Raw genomic sequence first — 20,533 nt, 5'->3', positions numbered from 1 at the left:
CACCACAGCTACCAGTGTGGGAAGTTGACGTCACCATACGTGTGCTGAGACGACGCCAAGCTGTGTGTCTGACACCCCACAACACGCCAATCAACCCATGAAGAACAACGCTATCACCACGTGCAACACCACTCACACCATTTCCTCCACGGTAAAAATTAGTGAGTTACATGGTTACTTCATTTATACAATACACAGTGATAGACAATAAGCTTCTGCAAAAACATATAAAACGTGTTGTATAGTTACAGCTTAAATACACATACTTACTTCAGTTATCTGCATAACTCAAACACTAAATAATCACCAACAATAAAAATTCTACACTGTATATATTCATTCATTTATTATAACATTTATTTACTACCAGCGAGTGTTACCATTTATACCTACATAAAATAAGTGTTTCATATATACAACTATACATTATTACATCTACAAAGTAATAAAGAAAATATACCATCACAGTTACTCAGTGAGCAATTAAAAGAACTGCATTAAACATTTATTAATTAAAACTACCTAGTGGAAACATATAAATTAAGTTACAAGGTAAACTAGAAAAAAAAAAAAATGGCCAACACAAATGACGTTAGCAAGAGTGAACATCTTCAACACAATCGTGAAGACAAAGATTTCCACACAATGGTGACACATATTACCCACGATAGGTACAAGTGAACAACAAGTCAGTGTATATAGTTAATACTGTATATATGTATATATTTTTTTATATAAAATAACAAAATATGGGACTATAAAATATAATTTTCAGTAATACCTGTGCAATATAAACTAAACTTTAAAAAAGTATCCCAAGGAAATTAGCCAGTAATTATGCAGCCATGAACAACATGGAAAAAGCGTACACAAGTGAAGAAAAACAAACTATAGAAAATCAATACATACAAAAAAAAAAAAAAAAAGAGAAAGAAAGAAAGAAAGAAAGAAAAAGTAAGAAAGAAAAATGAGAGAAATAGAGTAAGATCACATAACAAACAAATGAAAATAAGTGTAAGTGTTACTACATATGCCAAATACCACATAAACTACAAACAAAAAAGCAAATTGTTGTCTCCACAAGCAAGTGGCATGACACATCATCACTATCATCGACCGCAGCATATGTTAGGACTGCAATTATTACAATTATGTAACTCCATATTATAATTATGTAACGACAAACGATTGCATTATGTTACACTTATTACAATTATGTAACTACAAACGATATGTAACAATTATGTAACGACAAACGATTGCATTATGTTACACTTGCTACAATTATGTAACTACAAACAATATGTACCATTATGTAACAGTTGCATTAACAAGATGTAACTTTTAGTAACTTTAACTACAATTATGTAACTACAAACGATATGTAACAATTATGTAACGACAAACGATTGCATTATGTTACACTTTGCCAATTAACAGTTCATTAACAAGATGTAACATTTATGTAACTTTAACTACAATTATAAGGCCAAGACACTTACGTAATAGTTGTATTAACAAAATGTAACTACAGTTATAAGGCCAACACATGTATGCATTTCATTATAATAACCCAAGTACATACTGTATTACAGTTAAATAATTTACTTTAATGCATTTATTCAAATATGTATACAACTTGTTTAAAATGTAATATTACTGAATAATCACTATTTACTATGAATATTATATGTAAACAATATTCATACAATTATGTTACTTTTACAATATTATGTATTTCACTTAATTAGCTTATAAGTTCATTATAATGTGTATATAATATGTATTAATATGTTAGGACTATTAACTGTCAATGGTGCGCCATTTTCGCGTGACCGAGCAATGTATTATAATTACAAATCATAATAGATAGATAGATAAATAGATAGATAGACAGCCCTATGCGAGCCTGGGAAAAGGAAATGAGCTTGCAAGTTACACTGAGGGAAAAGCTGACGACAGATTACGAAGTAGCCAGTCAGGAGATGATGCAGTTAGTTTGTCAGCGATACACCAGGTGAACAAAGCTGAGTGACCATACACACACATACACACATACTCACACACAGGCTTCTTAAACTTTCCATCCACAAGGAACACACGTGATACGTCTCCTGTTTCACCAGAATTTAGGAAAGAGAGCTCAGAAGGAGACAAGCCATACAAGACAGGTCGCAGGGAGAAGGGCTTGGCAACTTTGAGAGAGAGACAGAGAGAGCGAGACAGAGAGATAGCTAGCGGGACTGGACTCTATACTCCGCTCTGTGTGAGAGACTTGTTAATATTTCCAAGACAAATAAAAATAGTCCCATACTATTCTTTACCTCTCCTGTCACTACATGACAAATGGGAAAGAAGATTATCTACTACAAGCTACTCCAAGATATAAAAACTGCTCGTCCACAAGTCTAATATATATATAACTCAACCACAAAGGAACCACAAAGTATTTTATGACATTTTCATTTTATGACAGAAGAAGTGCTAGGGAGCCTCCTTACCCTACATGGAACTAAGAATTTGAAAGACTTCAGTGGTATGTGAAATACATCTGGGTCTTGTATTCTCGGCAGTTAAGGATGCTTCTTAACACCTCTTCCTTGCAGATTTATTGTTGGATACGGCTGGTTAACCCACCCCATCCCGACCACTTTTCCACCACTGACTCCCCCCCCAGTCCCGACCATTTTAGGAAATTTTTTTTTTTGGCTCAAACCTTCGCTTTTGGTGAGAAACATCAAAAATTCATAGAGAAATCGCTCACCTGAGGTTTAAAATACTCGATACAGGTAGGAGTACCTCCTTACTTTACTGGGTTTTCTATCATGCTGGCACCAAAGAAAACGAGTTCTATGGGAGTGTAACTATTTCACACCACTCATAAACGATATTTATTTATTTACTTGGTACGAATTTATATGTAGTACGAGAGTATATTGGTTTTCAAGCAGTAATATAGGCATTATAAGCATTGTTTCACTCACTAATACCTGACCTTTTTTTGCCACATTACCTGATCATCATTTCTGTTTCTTCCTCTAATGCTATGTAAAGTTTGTCCTCCACATTGTCATTGATTGGGGAATCACTCTGGCCCTGAATTTTGTACCGTGGCATGACATGGCTATACTGGCCAGGTCACTGATAACAGGTGAATTGCTAAGACAATGGCATGCAGGGGTGGGGAGGAGGTCATGCTGGGTAAGGCATTGTCCCTGCCTGGCATCTTGTAGAGGAAGGTGTCACGTGTATACGTACCAAAAATCACTCCCGAAAATTGAAAATTGTGCAAATTAGGGACCTTGCAATTTTTTCGCGTTTATGTATGTCGACGGGATTGGCAGTGACAAAACGTGTGGACGTTAAAGAACGTCGACGGGATGCCGCGGGTTAATATAGTTTTGTACGTTGCTTGTGCAAAGTATGGTGATATTAGACTAATTTAAATAACACAGCAGAAGATGGCAAGGCTAACAAGCAAAATACTTCACTGAGGAACAGGTGTTAGGGAGCTTCCCTAACCGATGAGAATAGGTGTTCTGGTTGACTTTATTGGTTCACCTGTCACTACCTAAAGTTCCATTATCTTGATATTTTCTTACACACCTTTTAATTACTCTCTTGATGATTCATTAGGCCTTAGAAGATCCATGATGAGTAGACAATTTGTCCCTAATTATTGATACCAATCTTTTCTGCATAATGTTGCGATTTTTTTATTCCCTCTGTCCATCTGATGTTTATATTTTGCATAGGGATGCTTGTGTGTGTGTGTGTGTGTGTGTGTGTGTGTGTGTGTGTGTGTGTGTGTGTGTGTGTGTGTGTGTCCAACTATAACCATGACATTATCCTCGGTTTAAGATGCTCCTTATCACCTCTTCCTTAACAATTTATACTGCAAATGGCACCTTAGTATATTTATGTATGCTATTATGCACTCAGTATTTTGCTTCCATCACTCGACTTATTCTGTATGGGAGAGAGCCCTCGAGCTGAAGGGACAAGAAACAACCAAGAAATTACCCCTCATTTACCGGTTTTGGCGATGTTCTTTGTAACTCCTTCTTGCTCCTCCAGCCATTTTATATCGACTGGGAAAGATAGCCGCCCTTACGCTTAATTCTGGCCTTTACCTGGTGATTTTACTTGACATGAGAATACCAGAACTTACTGAATGAGACTGAATCCCTATTAAAACAGTCAACATGTAATCAGCTCATTATAGCTGTATTATCTTTAAATTCCCTGATTCTTCTCCTTTTTCAGCTTATTTTACGTACTTCACGGGCAGAATAAGACAATACTATGACTCAGCATCATCTCCACAGCAGTTCATCGTGAGTGCAATCGTATTCTAGCGTTGATCTCTTGGTACAACTCGATATTCAAGATGGAGAGATTGCAATTTTCGGTCAGAATAATACGAGTATAGGAGCAGACATGCATCCCATGTAACAGTGTATGGGTCTGTCAGCGGAGGGCCAGTGAAATGGGTTGGCTTCACATCTATAGTCTTCTGAATTCTCAGCATCCTTTCACAGGCATTCATTTTCTACACAATAATGCGGTGCAAAAAAAGAAAAAAATAATAAACTCTCCTCTTGATTAAGCTTACCAGTCGTGGACAGCATATGACGGTATATATTATCATTCATGGTGACTTGAAGCTGCTTGGTGGTTCTTACATTTTTCTGTCAAAAAATCTGAAAATAACACAGCAAGGCGAGCAAATGTATGAGGATATTTATTTACTTATTTATTGGTAAAAGAAAATAAATTTCGAATGCCAAATCATACATCAGTTAGTATGCATGACATTAAATGATGTGTTAATACATCAGTACGAAACCCATTTACATTTATTATTTTAATATAATCAATCAGTGTTCTTCACTAGAAAGATCTCTCGTGATGATGAGGTTCGAAACTCTCCATCGGCCCATTTAGTGCGGTCTTATTATTACCAAACTTTTATTATAACCAGGAAACATTAGGGGGAGGTGGTGGCCGAGTAAAACGAGAGGTCGTCTGTTATCTGAAATGACGCGAGTTCGATCACAGTATTGTGAGTTGAATTTTTCTTAATTCAGCCCTACTGATCTTCCCCATCACCCAAAGATATATTAAAAAAAAAAAAAAAAAATCACTAATACGAACTCCCGATCCAGTCCTGCATGAGACACCCCTACGATGTATTCAATATGGACTGTTGGTATTTGTGTCATAGTGATGACATGTAAGAGTGTCTGACACGTAGGAAGATGACCTAAAGGAAGAGCTCATTAATCTTATGCCCAGCTTCTGAAAAACAAACTAGAAAGTACTCAGAGAGCGCATACCTCCCCCAGTGCCATTGACATTAAAAAGGATCCGGGTCAGGATCCTTGGAGATATTGTGTGGAATCTGGATGCGGATCTGGATCCGGACCCAAATTTAATAGAATGTTCCTTGACCCTTGGCCCAGCCTTCCACAAAATTTTATTGAAATTCATCTGAAAACTTTTGGAAGTGGAATACATAGGATCCGGATCAGCCCCCAATTTAATCTTTTTTGTTTTTTTGGCCCATGGCCCACCCTGCCACAAAATTTCATTGAAATTCTTTTCAGAACTTTTGGAAGCGAGATGCATAGGATCCGGATTCTCCCCAAATTGTAATCAAGTCTTTCTTGGCCCATGGCTCACCCATATACAAATTTTCATTTAAATTAATTGAAAACTTCTGGAGATATTGTGTAGACATACAAACAAACAGACAAACACAGGTGAATATATAACTTCTCCAACTTTCTTGGTGGAGATAAATATAAACATAGGAGACATTTGTCTTACTGATGTAGCTAAGGATCACCAATTTGAGTACCTTTTGGTATCACCTTCACTGCAAAAGTATGGCAACAGATCAACCCCTTCTCTACTAGACTTCTCCCCACACCTGACAAAAACTGTCTGGCAATAGCGAGGTAAAAAGAATCATCGTAAAGCGTTTCACAACATCATCAAGAGGACAATACATCACTTCCAGCCTCTCACTGCTACTCTGAAGGATCAATGAGCGATATTTTCAAGCGTGTCTAGCTTTGGTGCCCTACACACTCTCTATCTATCTGTCTATAAACCTATCTGTGTGTGTGTGTGTGTGTGTATGTGTGTGTGTGTTGATATTAACCCGCCCCATGCCAGTGCCATTTGAAAACGGCATTACGCAACTGCTCACTCAGTGCCAGTGCCATTTTAAAACGTCATTTTTTTTCAAAAAATCATGCAGAGCGCAATTTTCAAACTAGGCACACAAAAATTGGTGAGGATGTACGTTAACTTTTCCACCACCTTGCTTCAGGCGCTCAGGCCTATACACCCATGCACTGAGTCATTGCCTTCACTCAGTCTCACTCTGCTTGTACAACTCATACTGTTCAGTCATGTCTCGCTGCAGTCTTTCAGACGAAGAGATTCAGGAGCTCCTGAAGGTGCCCTACACTGACAAAAGCGACGTTGATGACAATGTGCAAGACAAGGATTATGTGCAACTGGAAGAGGAAAGAACTAGTGAGGAGGAAATACCCACACCAAGGAAAATCCAGGTATGTGTGGTATGCTAGTACCCGAGGGATGAGGCCATCAGCACGTCATCGCTTAGCCCTGTGTCATGATGATGAGGATTCAGATGAGGAAGGTGAGGCTTTTAGTATTCCTGGGTGGCTGGGGAAGCCGAGGATTTCCCCACATAGGGTTGGAAATGTTAGGAGGAAGAGAGGGAAATTTGGGAATATTCCACCGGCAGGGGACGTGGGTGAGTCATCTCGTCCGCGCTATCCCTCCCACCCACGTGACCCAGCCCACCCTAGGAACTCATAACAAAGTGTTGCTCCATTCCCCGCACCCAGCACATCCACAGAAAGTGTTCCCCAATACCCTACACCCAGCACATCTTGTGAAAGTGTTCCTCCTTTTGCTACATTTCCCAGCACATCGAGGGAAAGTGTTCCCCTATCCCCCACACTTCCCAGCACCTCCAGTGAGACTTTTCCCTCCTTCCCCACACTTCTCCACGCTTCCCCACGGCCCTTGGATGAGGGAGGTGATGATGATGATGATGAGGAACTGCTGTGGGAGTGGAAGGATGGGAGTGACTTTGTTTCAGAAATACACCTGTTCACATATGAGCATGTTGCTGGGTATACTGTACCTGAACTAACCCTAACTTCAAGTAGGCTGGATTTCTTTAGAAACTTCTTTACTGTGGACTGTGTATTGAGAATTGTAGCCTTTACAAACGCCTTTGCTGCCTCTGAGCATGCAGGGGCAACACAGACGCCATATAGCCGGTTGTTTGAGGTGGACATGAGCCTAAACGAGATGTATGTGTTCCTAGGCCTTGTACATTTGATGGGGATTATGAAAAAGAACCAGCTCCCCTCCTACTGGACCCTAGATCCACTAATGGAAACACTAATCTCTGGGAAAGTAATGGGGAGGAATCAGTTCCAACACATCCTGAGCTGACTGCATTTCTTTGATCAACTTGACCCTGCAAACGCAAACAACACAGACAGGACGAGGAGGATACGTGTGGTTTTCGATCACCTACATGAGAAATTTCGTACCTCCTTTTCTCCATACAAAGACCTCGTCATAGACGAGTCTTGTGCTATGGAGAGGTAATATTGCCTTCAGGCAATATATCCCCAGCAAAAGGCATAGGTTTGGTTTCAAAATCTTAGTGATGTGTGACTGTAAGACTGGGTATGTGCAGGACATAATCCTGTACACAGGTGTTCAGACCGACATCGTCAAAGATCGAACCTTGGGACTGTCTGAGGCTGTGGTGAAGATGATGATCAATGAGTACCTTCATCGTGGGCACGTCCTGTACCTGGACAACTGGTACACAAGCCCCCCTCTGGCCAGGTACCTTCACCTTCAGGAGACAGGTCTGTGTGGCACTGTGAAAAAGAGCTGCAAGCACATGGTGATGGTGGGGAGGAAGCTGCAAAGGAACGAAGTTGTATTTTACAAGGCCAACAACATCCTTGCAACAGCCTCGTATCACAACGGAGAAGTCTTCCTCCTCTCGTCTGTATATAGGCCACTTGTACACCGCATTGACAGCATCAACTACAGGACAGAAGGATGGTGCCACATCTGGAAACCAGAACCTGTCTTGGCTTATAATGTGAATATGCGATAGGTAGATCAGTCAGACGCAATAATTTCCAGCGTGGATTGTACCAGGCCTATGATGAAGAGGTACAAGAAACCATTCTTCCAGCTCCTCAACATCACAGTCCTAAATGCTCACCTGCTCCATGCTCAGGTAACCCGCGTAAAGGAGACCTTTGAGGGCTATATTCATGAGCTGGTGCGGGAAATACTGGGGGAATACTCAAAGGAAAGGACTGCCGCTCGCCACCGCCACGACGCTGCAACACCTATCCGCCTCACCGGTTGCCACTTCCCCACGATCATCCCTCCCACTGAGACTCGTCACAATCTGCAGCGAAGATGTCATGTATGCGCAAATAGCACCGCAAGGCCACGTAATCAATGAAAGGACTTTAGGTATATGTGTGCACAATGCAACCTTGGTCTGTGCATCTACCCTTGCTTTGAGGAGTACCACACTCTTCAAAACTATTGAGTAAGACAGTGAATGACTCTTGTAAATATTTTCTCATAAGCGTAGGGACTGACAATGTTGTGAAGTAATGTTGGTATCGTAAGTGTAAGACGATGTATTCACAGTGAGACACTCAGAAATACACTTACAGTGTCTGTGCATACTGAAGGCATGTCGTAAATAATTTACCGTAAGTGTACAGTAAGTGCATTACATAGTGAAGTAAAGTTGTACGTAAGTTACCGTAAATGTAAGACGAAGGATGCACAGTGAGAGAGATATGTGACAGGTGACAGGTGTTGCACTACTAAGTGATTTATATGGGAAAAACAGACGTTTTGTGTGTGAAATCAAATGAAAAAAAAGATGCGTATGACGTGAACTGAAAAGTGTAAAAAACATTCCTAGACCATCCTAGAGTAACGTTGGCCAGAATACCTGAGTTTACCTTCATAGAAAACGAGGTTTTTTCTCACCTTCGCTACGGTTCTTCTGGGAAACCACACCTGAGGGGTGGGGACTTCCAGAAAACGCACTTGTAGCGTCCGTTGAGTCTTTTACTGGTCAAATTCGTTTTTTCCACATCAAAATATATCTATTTAGCCTAAAAAAAAAAAAAAAAATCGAAAATTGACCGGCACTGGCGTGCCATTTTATGTCTGGGGTGTCCGGCACAGTGCAGGTTAAGTATTGATACCCTAAGTATTCAAGAAACTTCATCATTTACCAAACTGTAAGGTATTACGGAAGCAAGCACATTATAAACATCATAAGGAAACTAAATTTACTGTACTGTCCACTTAGATGTGCCCTTGATATGCAGTTCGTTCCCTCAGTTTTACAAGACCAAAGTTATATACTGTCATACCAGCAGATCACGTCTCCCAGCACACACACACACACACATACACACACACACACACACACACCGGAGTTTTGTTCTGCTGGCTTGTGCTGGGTTAGGCAGGATGCTACGAGAACTTCATGATCCCTGTTGGAATAGGTGTCTTTTTGCTGGGCTGGGTTGGATTATGTCATATACATTGGACTACATTGGGTGGGTTGTGTTGTACTATGTTGAATTAGCCTACAGTATGTTGGACAATGTTGTGTGGATTATGTTGTACTATGTTGAGTGGTGTTGGACTATGTTGAGTGGGTTATTTTGACTGTTTTAAAACTGGGCTGTATTGGGCCATGTTGGGTTACGTTGAGTGGTGTTGGGCTATGTCGGGCTACATAGGGTGAGTTATATTGGATTATGTTGTTGTTTCGGGTTATGCTGGATTGTGTTCGACGGGTACTGTTAGAATGTGTTCAGTGGTGTTGGGCTGTGTTGAGTTCTGCTGGGTGGGTTATGTTGTGCTATGTTGGATCGATATAAAATAAAGGATTGTGCATTTAACTCATGAAAAACTCACCTGGCATGTCGCTGTTTGTGTGTGTGTGTGTATGTGTGTGTGTGTGTGTGTGTGTGTGTGTGTGTGTGTGTGTGTGTGTGTGTGTGTGTGAGAGAGAGAGAGAGAGAGAGAGAGAGAGAGAGTTTTATATTAATAGCAGCATGTGATTATGAAACTCATATTCACGGATCAGTGATACTTCCTGTCGCCTCATAAATAACACTTCCTAAGTCAGTCACACGGACCCAATTTCCTTTTTTATTCCTTGCCATCAAATGAGGGAGCCTTGGTATGAAGATTAATCGTTGTCTCCAGTCATTCATGGATGCATCAGGTCAACTCTGGAACTGTCTTCCTTTTTCAACATTGTCTATTGCCTATGAACTCCAGCCTTTTAAACGCAATGTGTTCAGGCATCCCGAAGTGAACGTATCTTGAATTTGGCCCTGTTATTTTGTTTTTCGTTCTTCCTGGAGGGAGCTTTTCTTTTTTCTTTTTTTTTTCTTTTTTTTTTTTGCTTCTGGCCTTTGGTTCCTTCTTCCACACAATGAGAAAACAAATGTAATTTTAAAGAAATACTTTACCGTGGTGCACCTTCGCTCGTAAACAAATTTATTTGTTTGTACAACTTCTATGAGTTCACGCCTGCTTTTCTATAATACGTGATGTTCCTATTTACTTTTTCCTGCCGACTTCGGATGGAGGTTTTGGAGGGCGGGGGAGAGACTTCTTTGCTTTATCTCATCCTAGTAGTTTAGATTACTTTTTAGGAGCTGCCAAGCATGGGCCAACTGGCCAACATAGTTATCCTTTCTTCTCATGTTCTCATGAACGAGAATACCGGACTAAATTACACACCACGAATCTTAAGAATGTGAGTCCGTGGTATCTGCAATTAGTTTTTCTGAGAGACTTCAGATTCTGGCCTCTAATATTCCTTTTTGCATCAGTAGATGTTCTGATAGGAAATAATATTAAGTTACTGAAATAGGATGAAGAGTGAAGGATTCTTAAAATTTTTCGTCCAAAAAATCAGAATGTAGTAACAGCCAGAGTGCTGGCACTACTGTATACTGTATATTCATACTGTTCATAGCTACTTTAGTCCTGTTGAGGAGTTTTTACATTTGGCTGATGGTCTCGTGTTGCGTTCACTCTCCACACATCGCTAAACAACTCATTTGTATTCATTGCACCATTGAAACATCTGTGTAATTCGTATGTTTCCCCCGCCTCTTAGATATCGCGTTCTTTCTTTCTTTTTTTTTCGCTGCTTATATATATATATATATATATATATATATATATATATATATATATATATATATATATATATATATATATATATATATGTGTGTGTGTGTAAATAGATAGATAGATAGATAGAGTCCCTGAATCATATGCTCATAATTTTTCATCGCCAGTTTTGACTCTATGCTTTTTTTTTTTTTTTTTTTTGCGGGATTAGCTAAGATGTTTCTGTTTTTATTGGTTCTCCTCCTCTCTTTGGCTTTGTCTACTCATTAAAAACTACATTACTCTAATTTTCTCAACAGCTATGATAATAGCAGCTTACCACGCCTTCATTCTCTTTTTACACACACTATTCCATCAACTTTTTTCTCTGACACCCATCTTTAACTTCATCCACTTCATCCTGAAACAATAGCTACTTCAACTACACTTCCTAACTCACCCACATCTGCCTCACTTTCTTTTTCCCGGAAAACTTTCTGACTCTCCTACTTTTCCAGCCTCTCTCTGCCCCAACAACAAGTTCCTGCCTCACACATTACCTTTCCTACCCTTGTACCCCACCCACCTGTGCCTGCCCCACTGCCTGTCTCTCTTGCTTTTCTTGCCTTTCTATGCCTCGCCTGTCTTTTCTGCCTCTCCCTGCCTTTTCCACAAGCTCGTGTCTCACACAATACCTCACCCATCTTTCCTGCTTCTCTCAGCCTCACAATTCTTCCTTACCTACCTCTGCCTGCCATACTCTTGGCTTCACCTCTTGCTCCTCACCCACTCTTACCTGCGTCACGTTCTTCTTGTTCAGTATCATCTGTAATCTCGCTCATTCACCTCTCCTGCCTCACTCATTCCTTCGCCTACACCTGTGCCCTGCCTCCCTCCACCCACCTCTCTGCCATTCACCTCCCCCAGTAATCACACACACAAACACACACACACACACACACACACACACACACACACACACACTAGCACGAGGCATAGAACGGTCAAGCACCTTTAGCAGGAAAGTGTTATCCCTGAAGCTGGTGAATATACTGTGACTTATCTTAGGGCATATATTTGTTATAAGCTAATTATATACACACACCGATATCTTTGCATTCGTGTTTCATCTTTTCCAGTGTCTTTCTGCCTCTCTTAACCTCTACCTCCATCATCCTACCTCACCTGTTTAGTCTTCTCTATCATCACCACCCTATCTCTCTTACTGAATCTTTACCCCCTCTAATGAAGTTGGAGGAGGCTACGTATTCAGTGGTTGTTTGGTTAGGAAGGTTATGTATTCACGGCTATATCTTAGGTTGCTGGTTTGTTTGTTTGTACATAAGATACTTCAAAAAGTTATTGATGGATTTCATTTAAATATTTTGGGCATGTGGGCCATGGGCCAAGGAAGAGTTTGTTGCTATAATTATTTGTTTTCATCTTGAGGTAGATAATAAAGCACCAACTGCGAGTGCTTGAGACAACTATAATGGAGGTTTGGAGTGTTCAGAATTTAGCTGATTAAGTATCTAGACGCTTGGAGGTGTGCTTGAAGAAGGGAAATCCATCAGATGCTAGATTTAGGGGAGTATTTCATCATATTATGTTTTGTAAATAAGGTATTTTTGCCTTGTTTTAGTTTCGCAGTCTGAGTATTCACTCGCCTGTTGTTGTTGTGATCAGTATTAGTCTGTATAGTTGTAAATAGCTCATACTTTTGGAAGCATTGTTCCGAAAAGAACCAGAAATACAAGGTAAACATATCGTCATTCTGTCCTGGAATAAGGAAACGTATTTATTTTAGGTGAGATATGTCTCCTTGAAGCTTGTAAAAGAGGAAAATGACAAGGAAACCAGTTGTACCTTCCTGTGTCGTATTCTCACCATCCTGTTTCCTTATCTACTTCCCTTCTTCAATCTCCCCTATCTTATCTTCGTATCCCATCGTCTTACTTTGTTATCACTCATATCATCTTTATCTTGCTATTCCATCTTATGTGCTGTTTCAGTTTTTTCCATAACTCCCAAATTATTTTCTTTTATATTATTATTTTTTTACATCTCACCATCTCCCAAGATCATCTGTCTTATCTTCCAGTCTCTCCTCTTTATTATCATCTTACAGTACCGTTATGAATCGTCTTCGACTTTCCTTTTTCGCATTTTCCTGTTACCTCTTGAATAAAAGATGGGCACAATTTTTTTTTTTTTTTTGTCATCTTCTTTTGACACAGTTTCGTTATTTGTTAAAAATTTTATGGAAACTACACCTTCCAGTCTGTCAGGAGTACAGTGGGCAATAAAAAGATGAAGTAAACACGATCAACAAGTTTATTTACACAATTGATCGATGGTTTCACAATAAGTGTAGTTGCTGTTCGCGGTTTCTTCGTACAGGAAATATTTTTGAATAACTGCTTATTTCACAGTATCGTATAGACTTCACCCTTTATGGAGTTTCGATAGTAACAGCAGGCACACATAAATGAAAAGTGACTGAACACAGTTCTCAAATCGTTCATCAACTGTTTCAGAAATAAAGACGAGAATTTGTCATTATGATTTTTTTATTGTATGTAACTGAATTGCTTTGAATATCTCACAAACAAACTAATAGGACCATATCATTAGCACAGGAGAGGGCAGTGTACAGGGTGTGTGATGGGTATAATATTATAGCCTTGGTTATTGTAGTTATGAGTAGACTGTGGCACTAGTCGAGCAGGGCAGTACCCACAAAGTGGATGTAAGGCTAATGACAAGGAGAGCTGGAGCTCCCGTTTCATCAGCCCACGGGACTAGTTCCTGACCTTCCCCCTTTGCCGAACTTTTTCAGTCTCAGTAACACAGAGACTAGGCCAGCATGCTCTCCAATACAAGTTTCTCTATCCACACCAAACTACATGCACAGTACACACCACACTTCCTCTTCAAATTTAAAAAAGGAAAAAGGCACAATTAAATCTGGCCTCAGAGTCCCCATGGGGAGGGGACCATAAATTCCCCCACAATCCGTCCCTCTCCCGGTGACGACTCTGAGAGATGCCTGGGAACACTGTCTGACTCACTCCTTCATTTCTACAACATTCGTGGCCTTTCCTCTAACTTTCCCTCTGTCGAACATCACCTCTCCCCCTCTAAACCTCACTTTCTCTTCCTGCCTGAGACCCAGCTGTCTGAGGCAACTGACAGCAAAACCTTTTCTGTTTCCTCCTACTTTCTCTATACTCATTTCAAAGCCAAAGGTGGCTGTTGTGTATATGTACGCAACGATTTATCTTGCTCTCGTGTTCCTGAACTTGATTCTTCTAAATTCTCTACTCTCTGGCCTCGGCTTTCTTGTCATTCTCTAACTAAATATATCTGTGCTGTTTACTCATCTACTAATTCTACTATCAAAAATTCTTTGACTATCTTACTTCTACGATGGAACACATTCTATCCATTTCTCCTTTCTCTGAAATCTCCATTTTAGGAGATTTCAATATTCACCACCACCAATGGCACTCCTCTCCTTTCATGGATCCACCTGGTGAACAAGCCTACATCTTTTCTATCCTTAATGAGCAGCTTGCACAGCACACTACCCATATCCCTGACAGCCTTGGAGAGAGCTCCAACATACTTGACCTCTTTCTTACAACTAATCCTTCTGCTTACACTGTTAATCTTTCCTCTCCATTGGGCTTCTCCAATCACAACCTAATTACCTTGACCTGTCCTATTGTTCCAGTATGACCTGTGGACCCTCCAAAGAAACGTCAACTGTGGCACTTTGGAGCTGCGGATTGGGAGGACCTCAGGCATTATTTCTTCGATTTTCCCATGAATGATTATTGCTTCCATGGACGGGAGCCATCTGAGTGTGCACTGCACATTACGGAGGTTCTTCTCTAGGGTATGGAAGCATACATTCCTTTCTCAAATACTTTGACTAATGCAAGAAAGCCTTGATTTAATCACGCTTGTTCTAATGCTGTCTGCAACAAGGAGAGAGCCTATAAAAGGTGCCAGAACCAACCCACTCCTGAATCACATCTTGTTTATGTTTCTCCCGGAATCGTGCTAAGTCTGTTCTTCACTCTGCTAAAAATAATTTCATACGAACTAAATGCTCTCAACTCTCCAACTCGAATACTTCCCGCTCCTTCTGGCACCTTGCCAAAAACCTTTCTAACAACTTTACCTCATCATCCTTCCCTCCCCTTTTCTATTGTGATGACTCTGTAGCTATTTCTTCTACTGATGAAGCAGATCTCTCGCTCAGACTTTCTCCTCCAATTCCACCTTAGACGATTCCGGTGCTGTTCATCCATCACTTCCTCCCCCTGACTTCCTCATGGCTGACATTAAAATGTCTTCAGCTGATGTATCTTCTGCTATCACTGGCCTTAATACTAACAAGGTATATGGGCCTGATGAAGTCCCTCCTGTTGTCCTCAAGAACTGTGCTTCTGTGCTTACACTCTGCCTAGGTAAACTCTTTCGCCTTTGTCAACTTGTACCTTTCCTTCTTGCTGGAAGTTTACCTCAGTCAGCCAGTCCCAAAGAAGGGTGACCATTCCCAACCTTCTAACTATTTTCCAATTGCTTTAACATCCTGTGTCTCAAAAGTTTTCGAGTCATTTCTTAACAGAAAAATTTTAAAGCATCTCTCCTATCACAACATTCTTTCTGATCATTAGTATGGGTTCCGTCAAGGACGTTCCACCAGTGATCTTCTCACCTACCTTTCAGACTCCTGCTCATCCTCCTTTCGGAACTTTGGCGAAAGCTTTGCCATTGCACTTGACATCTCAAAGGTTTCAATCGAGTCTGGCATAAATCTTTAATTTCCAAACTGCCCTCTTGCGGTTTCTATCCTTCTATCTGTGCCTTCATCTACAGCTTCCTTTCTGGTCGTGCTGTAGCCGCTGTTGTAGACAGCCATCGTTCTTCTCCTAGATCTATCAACAGTGGTGTGCCTACGGGCTCTGTCCTATCACCGACTATCTTCCTTTTATTCATCAATGACCTTCTGAGCTGTACATATAACCTTATCCACTCGTAACGCTGATGATTCCACCCTTCACCTTTCCATTCAGTTCCCGCAACACCCATCTCAGCAGTTACTTCAACAAACAAGGGATGAGGCTATGGCACACCTAATGTCTGACTTGGCTCGTATCTCTGACTGGGGAAAAAATAATCTTATTGTTTTTAATGCATCAAAAATTCAGTTTTTACACCTATCAACCCAACACAATCTTCCACAGGAGTACCCACTAATGTTTAATAATATCCAGGTCAATCCTGCATCATCCTTGAACATGCTTGAGGTTTCATTCACTCGGGAATTATCTTGGAAAGATCATATTGCATCTCTTGTAATATCTGTTTCCAAGAATTTTTTTTCTTTTTTTTATAAATAACAGAACGGAGGAAGGAAAAACAAATGGGTAAAAAAAAATAATCCATACACCAGATTACTGGTGTCCTCTGTTCATAAAATATCTGTAACAGTTAGACTTGAACAGTTGTGGGTTGAAATTTGGAGGAAAACAACTCTGGGGAAGCGAGTTCCAGAGAGATGCAGTTCGGGGAATGAAAGAATTCTGATAGGCAGAAGTTCTGCAATATGGTTGAGTGACATTCCACTCATGAGCGCTACCAGATGCCCGTGTAGCACGAGGGAAGGCATGGAGAGGTGGCACCATGGACGCAACTTCGTCTGAGCATTTGCCAAAAAAATATCTGTAAAATAATGCAAGGGAGGCAACATTCCTTCTTACTTGCAGGGGAGGTAGTTTATATGTAATGGCAGGGTTGTTAATGATTCTAACGGCTTTATTCTGAATTTTGTCTAGTTGTCTTAATGCAACCTCTCCACAACCATTCCACAAGGGTGAGCAATATTCAAGCTGAGAGCGCACATGACTCTTATAAATTATAGCTAACTGCTCATCGGCGAAGAAGTTACGGACTCTGTACAATAATCCAAGTTTCTTTGAGGCGGTTTTAGCAAGTGATCTGACATGAGAGGTCCAGCTGAGGGCACTGTTAAGTGAGACACCAAGAATTTCAATACTTTTGGAGATGGGAATATTAGTAGCATTGAAGGTAATGTACGAATCTGGCAATATCTGTCTATTAGTAAACTGTATATATTTAGTTTTACTAGCATTAAAAGAGACAAGGTTGTTTTGTCCCCATTCATTGATTGTAGATAGATCTTGATTTATGGAAATGGCTGTACTGAGTTGAGAGGTAGAGATATTAGACTTTGTAAATGGATGTCTGAGTGTGAATGAACTATGTAGAGTCATCTGCATATGAGTGAACGGGATTGTGAGTGACAGATAAGAGATCATTAATATGAACCAGAAATAGGGTTGGCGCCAGAACTGATCCCTGCGGCACGCCGGTGTTAATTGACTGGAAATTCGAATATACATCATCTACTTTTACTCTTATTTTCCTGTCACTAAGATAAGAAGAAATCAAAGGAACAAAAGACGTTAGTCCATAGCAAGGGAGTTTGGACAGCAGGGAACGGTGCCATACTCTGTCGAAAGCTTTAGAGATATCAAGAGCTACTGCATGAGTTTCTCCAAAAAGATCAATTGATTGATGGATGGTATGAGTTAAGAGATTGAGTATGTCAATGGTGGATTTTTCGTGGCGAAAACCGTATTGTCTATCGCTAATTAAGTTGTTGGATTCAAGATGTTTAACAATATGCTTATTAATTAAAGTTTCAAATACCTTACCAAGAGAAGATGTGACAACTATTGGTCTGTAATTGGAGGGGTCAGACGAACTTCCTTTCTTCGGAACTGGGTGGATATTGGCTTCTTTCCATGAATTTGGGAATAAAGAAGTACGTATGCATAGTCTGAATAATTTAGCTAGGACAGAGGCAAGTTCAGGGGAACACTTTTTCAAAACAATTGGCGGAATTCCATCTGGGCCTGGAGCTTTGTTGGTAGGTAAATTGTCTAGGATGGATTTTACGTATCTTGTCTGTATTTTAAGTGGGGCAATTTCGGGAGAATCAAGTTCAAGTACTGAGACATTCTGGCTGGTATCATCTATGGTAGAGTTTCTTGCAAAGGTGTGCTAAGCCGGCTTCGTACCTTATTTTTTCCTGCACAGTTGTTGACTTTATACACGAATTTTATTCCCCCCCTATGTAGAGTAAAACTATCATGTGAGGGGAGGCTCCCCACATACAGTTCTTCTCAATAGGGTGGAGTCACAGGCTTTTCGTCTCATCAACTCTCCTTCTCTTCCTGGCTTCCTTCAACCTCTGTCTCTTCACCGCAGTGATGCATCTTTATCTCTTTTCTATCGCTACTTCCATGGTCACTGCTCCTCTGAACTGTCTACTTGCATCCCTCCACCTCTACGATGGGCACGTAGCACCCATCTAGCAACAAACTCTCATCCCTTTTCTGTCCAACTGTCTAATGCTAGAGTTAACCGTTACTCCCAGTCCTTCATTTATGCAACAGGTCAACTCTGGAAGTGTCTCTCTCTGTATTTCCTACTTCCTATGATCTCCAGTTACTCAAACGCAGTGTGTCCAGGCATGTCGAAATGAACGAATCTTGAATTTGACTCTCTTTTGTATTTTTTTTTTCTTGGGAGGAACGGTTTGCTGGCCCATGGCCTTTGGTTCCTTCTTTCTTGCATTAAAAAACTGTAACACAAGGTAAGGATTTCATCCGGCATAGGGGAGAGATTGATACAACGTATGGCAGGGTAGAAGTGTGTGTGTGTGTGTGTGTGTGTGTGTGTGTGTGTGTGTGTGTGTGTGTGGACACAAACAAAAACTACCATCATAACTACGGCAGTAACAAAGAGTAGAGGCGTATTATGGGTGAGGGTAGGAATGGAAGAAGGGTATTTGGTGGGAAAAATATAGCCTGATAAATACCACATGTGTTCAAATACTGCGACCATAAATAATGTCATCATATGGACAAGATAATAATGGCATACTATTATTCTATTGCCAGCGATGGGAAATAGAAAACTTTCATGCAGTATCTCACACTTAACCTGGTGCTGTAGTGATCTGATGCATAGGTACGGTAATAATTAAGGATTGTATACTCGTCGGGTAAGGAGACTCCCTAGCACCTCTTCCTAAGCGATTTAGCTTTGGATTCGGCTGGTTAATTTCGTTTTGCATGTTATCTATGCAGAGTATGACGATATTAGAATGCTTTATGTAACACGAACGACACTGAGGTGCAATGGGCTTAATAAAATCGCATAGCAAAATGTGTTAGGGAGATTCCTTACCCTAGAATACGGACCTAAGTGTTACATGGAGGCTGGAATTCTCAAGAAACGACGAGTCTCTCTCTCTCTCTCTCTCTCTCTCTCTCTCTCTCTCTCTCTATCACACACACACACACACACACACACAAACAAAGATTTTCCCTATCCCTTTAAGATACTGACCCAAAGGAACACAGCCCCAGTCCAATGTTTTGGCATGAAGTAATAGGACAGTGGCTGTTACAGTTTTTACATCCACAAACAACTTCAGAGCAACATGAACTAACAACTGCGGAATATTGATCACTGGTAATCTTGGGTGGGAGAGACACAGGTTAAAGCTTGAATTCTTTATTTCCTCTAACGTTACGGGTTACAGAGAACCCATCTTCAGAGAGACCGAAACGTTTGAGAAGATTAAGAATTCAAGGTCTTACCTCTCTCTCTCTCTCTCTCTCTCTCTCTCTCTTTCTCTTTCTTTCCCACCCAACATTCCCGCTTGTCGCAATGGATTATCTGCAAACATTGATCATTATTCAGTCAAAATTATTTTTAATCAAGTAGCCTTATCTTAACATAATAACAGTACTCATATCCATATCATTTTTTTTCTGCAGAAACATTAGGTTCCTATCACACCATATTTACCTACACCCCTGTCCTTGTACTAAGTTATTCATTTTCATAAACAATTTCTCATCAGTATTGCATCTCTCGACTTTACTTTTGCCATTTAACTGCTGTCTAGCACCTTCAGTCATAATATATTTCTTTTACAATAACTTGCCCTGATATTTGTGCCCCTGCAGCTTATTTCACGTAGCTAAGTCACAGAATAAGAAAATACTATGGCTCCACATTCTTTCCAAAGCACATATTCGTGCCTTGCATCATATCTTTGTGTTAATCTATTGCAACAGTTCAGGATGCAAGGTGCTGGTATGGCAGTTTTAGGCCCAGTTACCGTAAAATGGGTATATAGTCTCTTTTGAACTTAACCCGAGGC

This window comes from Coenobita brevimanus, chromosome 49 (genome assembly GCF_032717465.1).
Source record: "Coenobita brevimanus isolate Jiangsu-jjx chromosome 49, ASM3271746v2, whole genome shotgun sequence".
Taxonomy (NCBI): domain Eukaryota; kingdom Metazoa; phylum Arthropoda; class Malacostraca; order Decapoda; family Coenobitidae; genus Coenobita; species Coenobita brevimanus.
Note: the sequence above shows the minus strand (reverse complement) of the source record.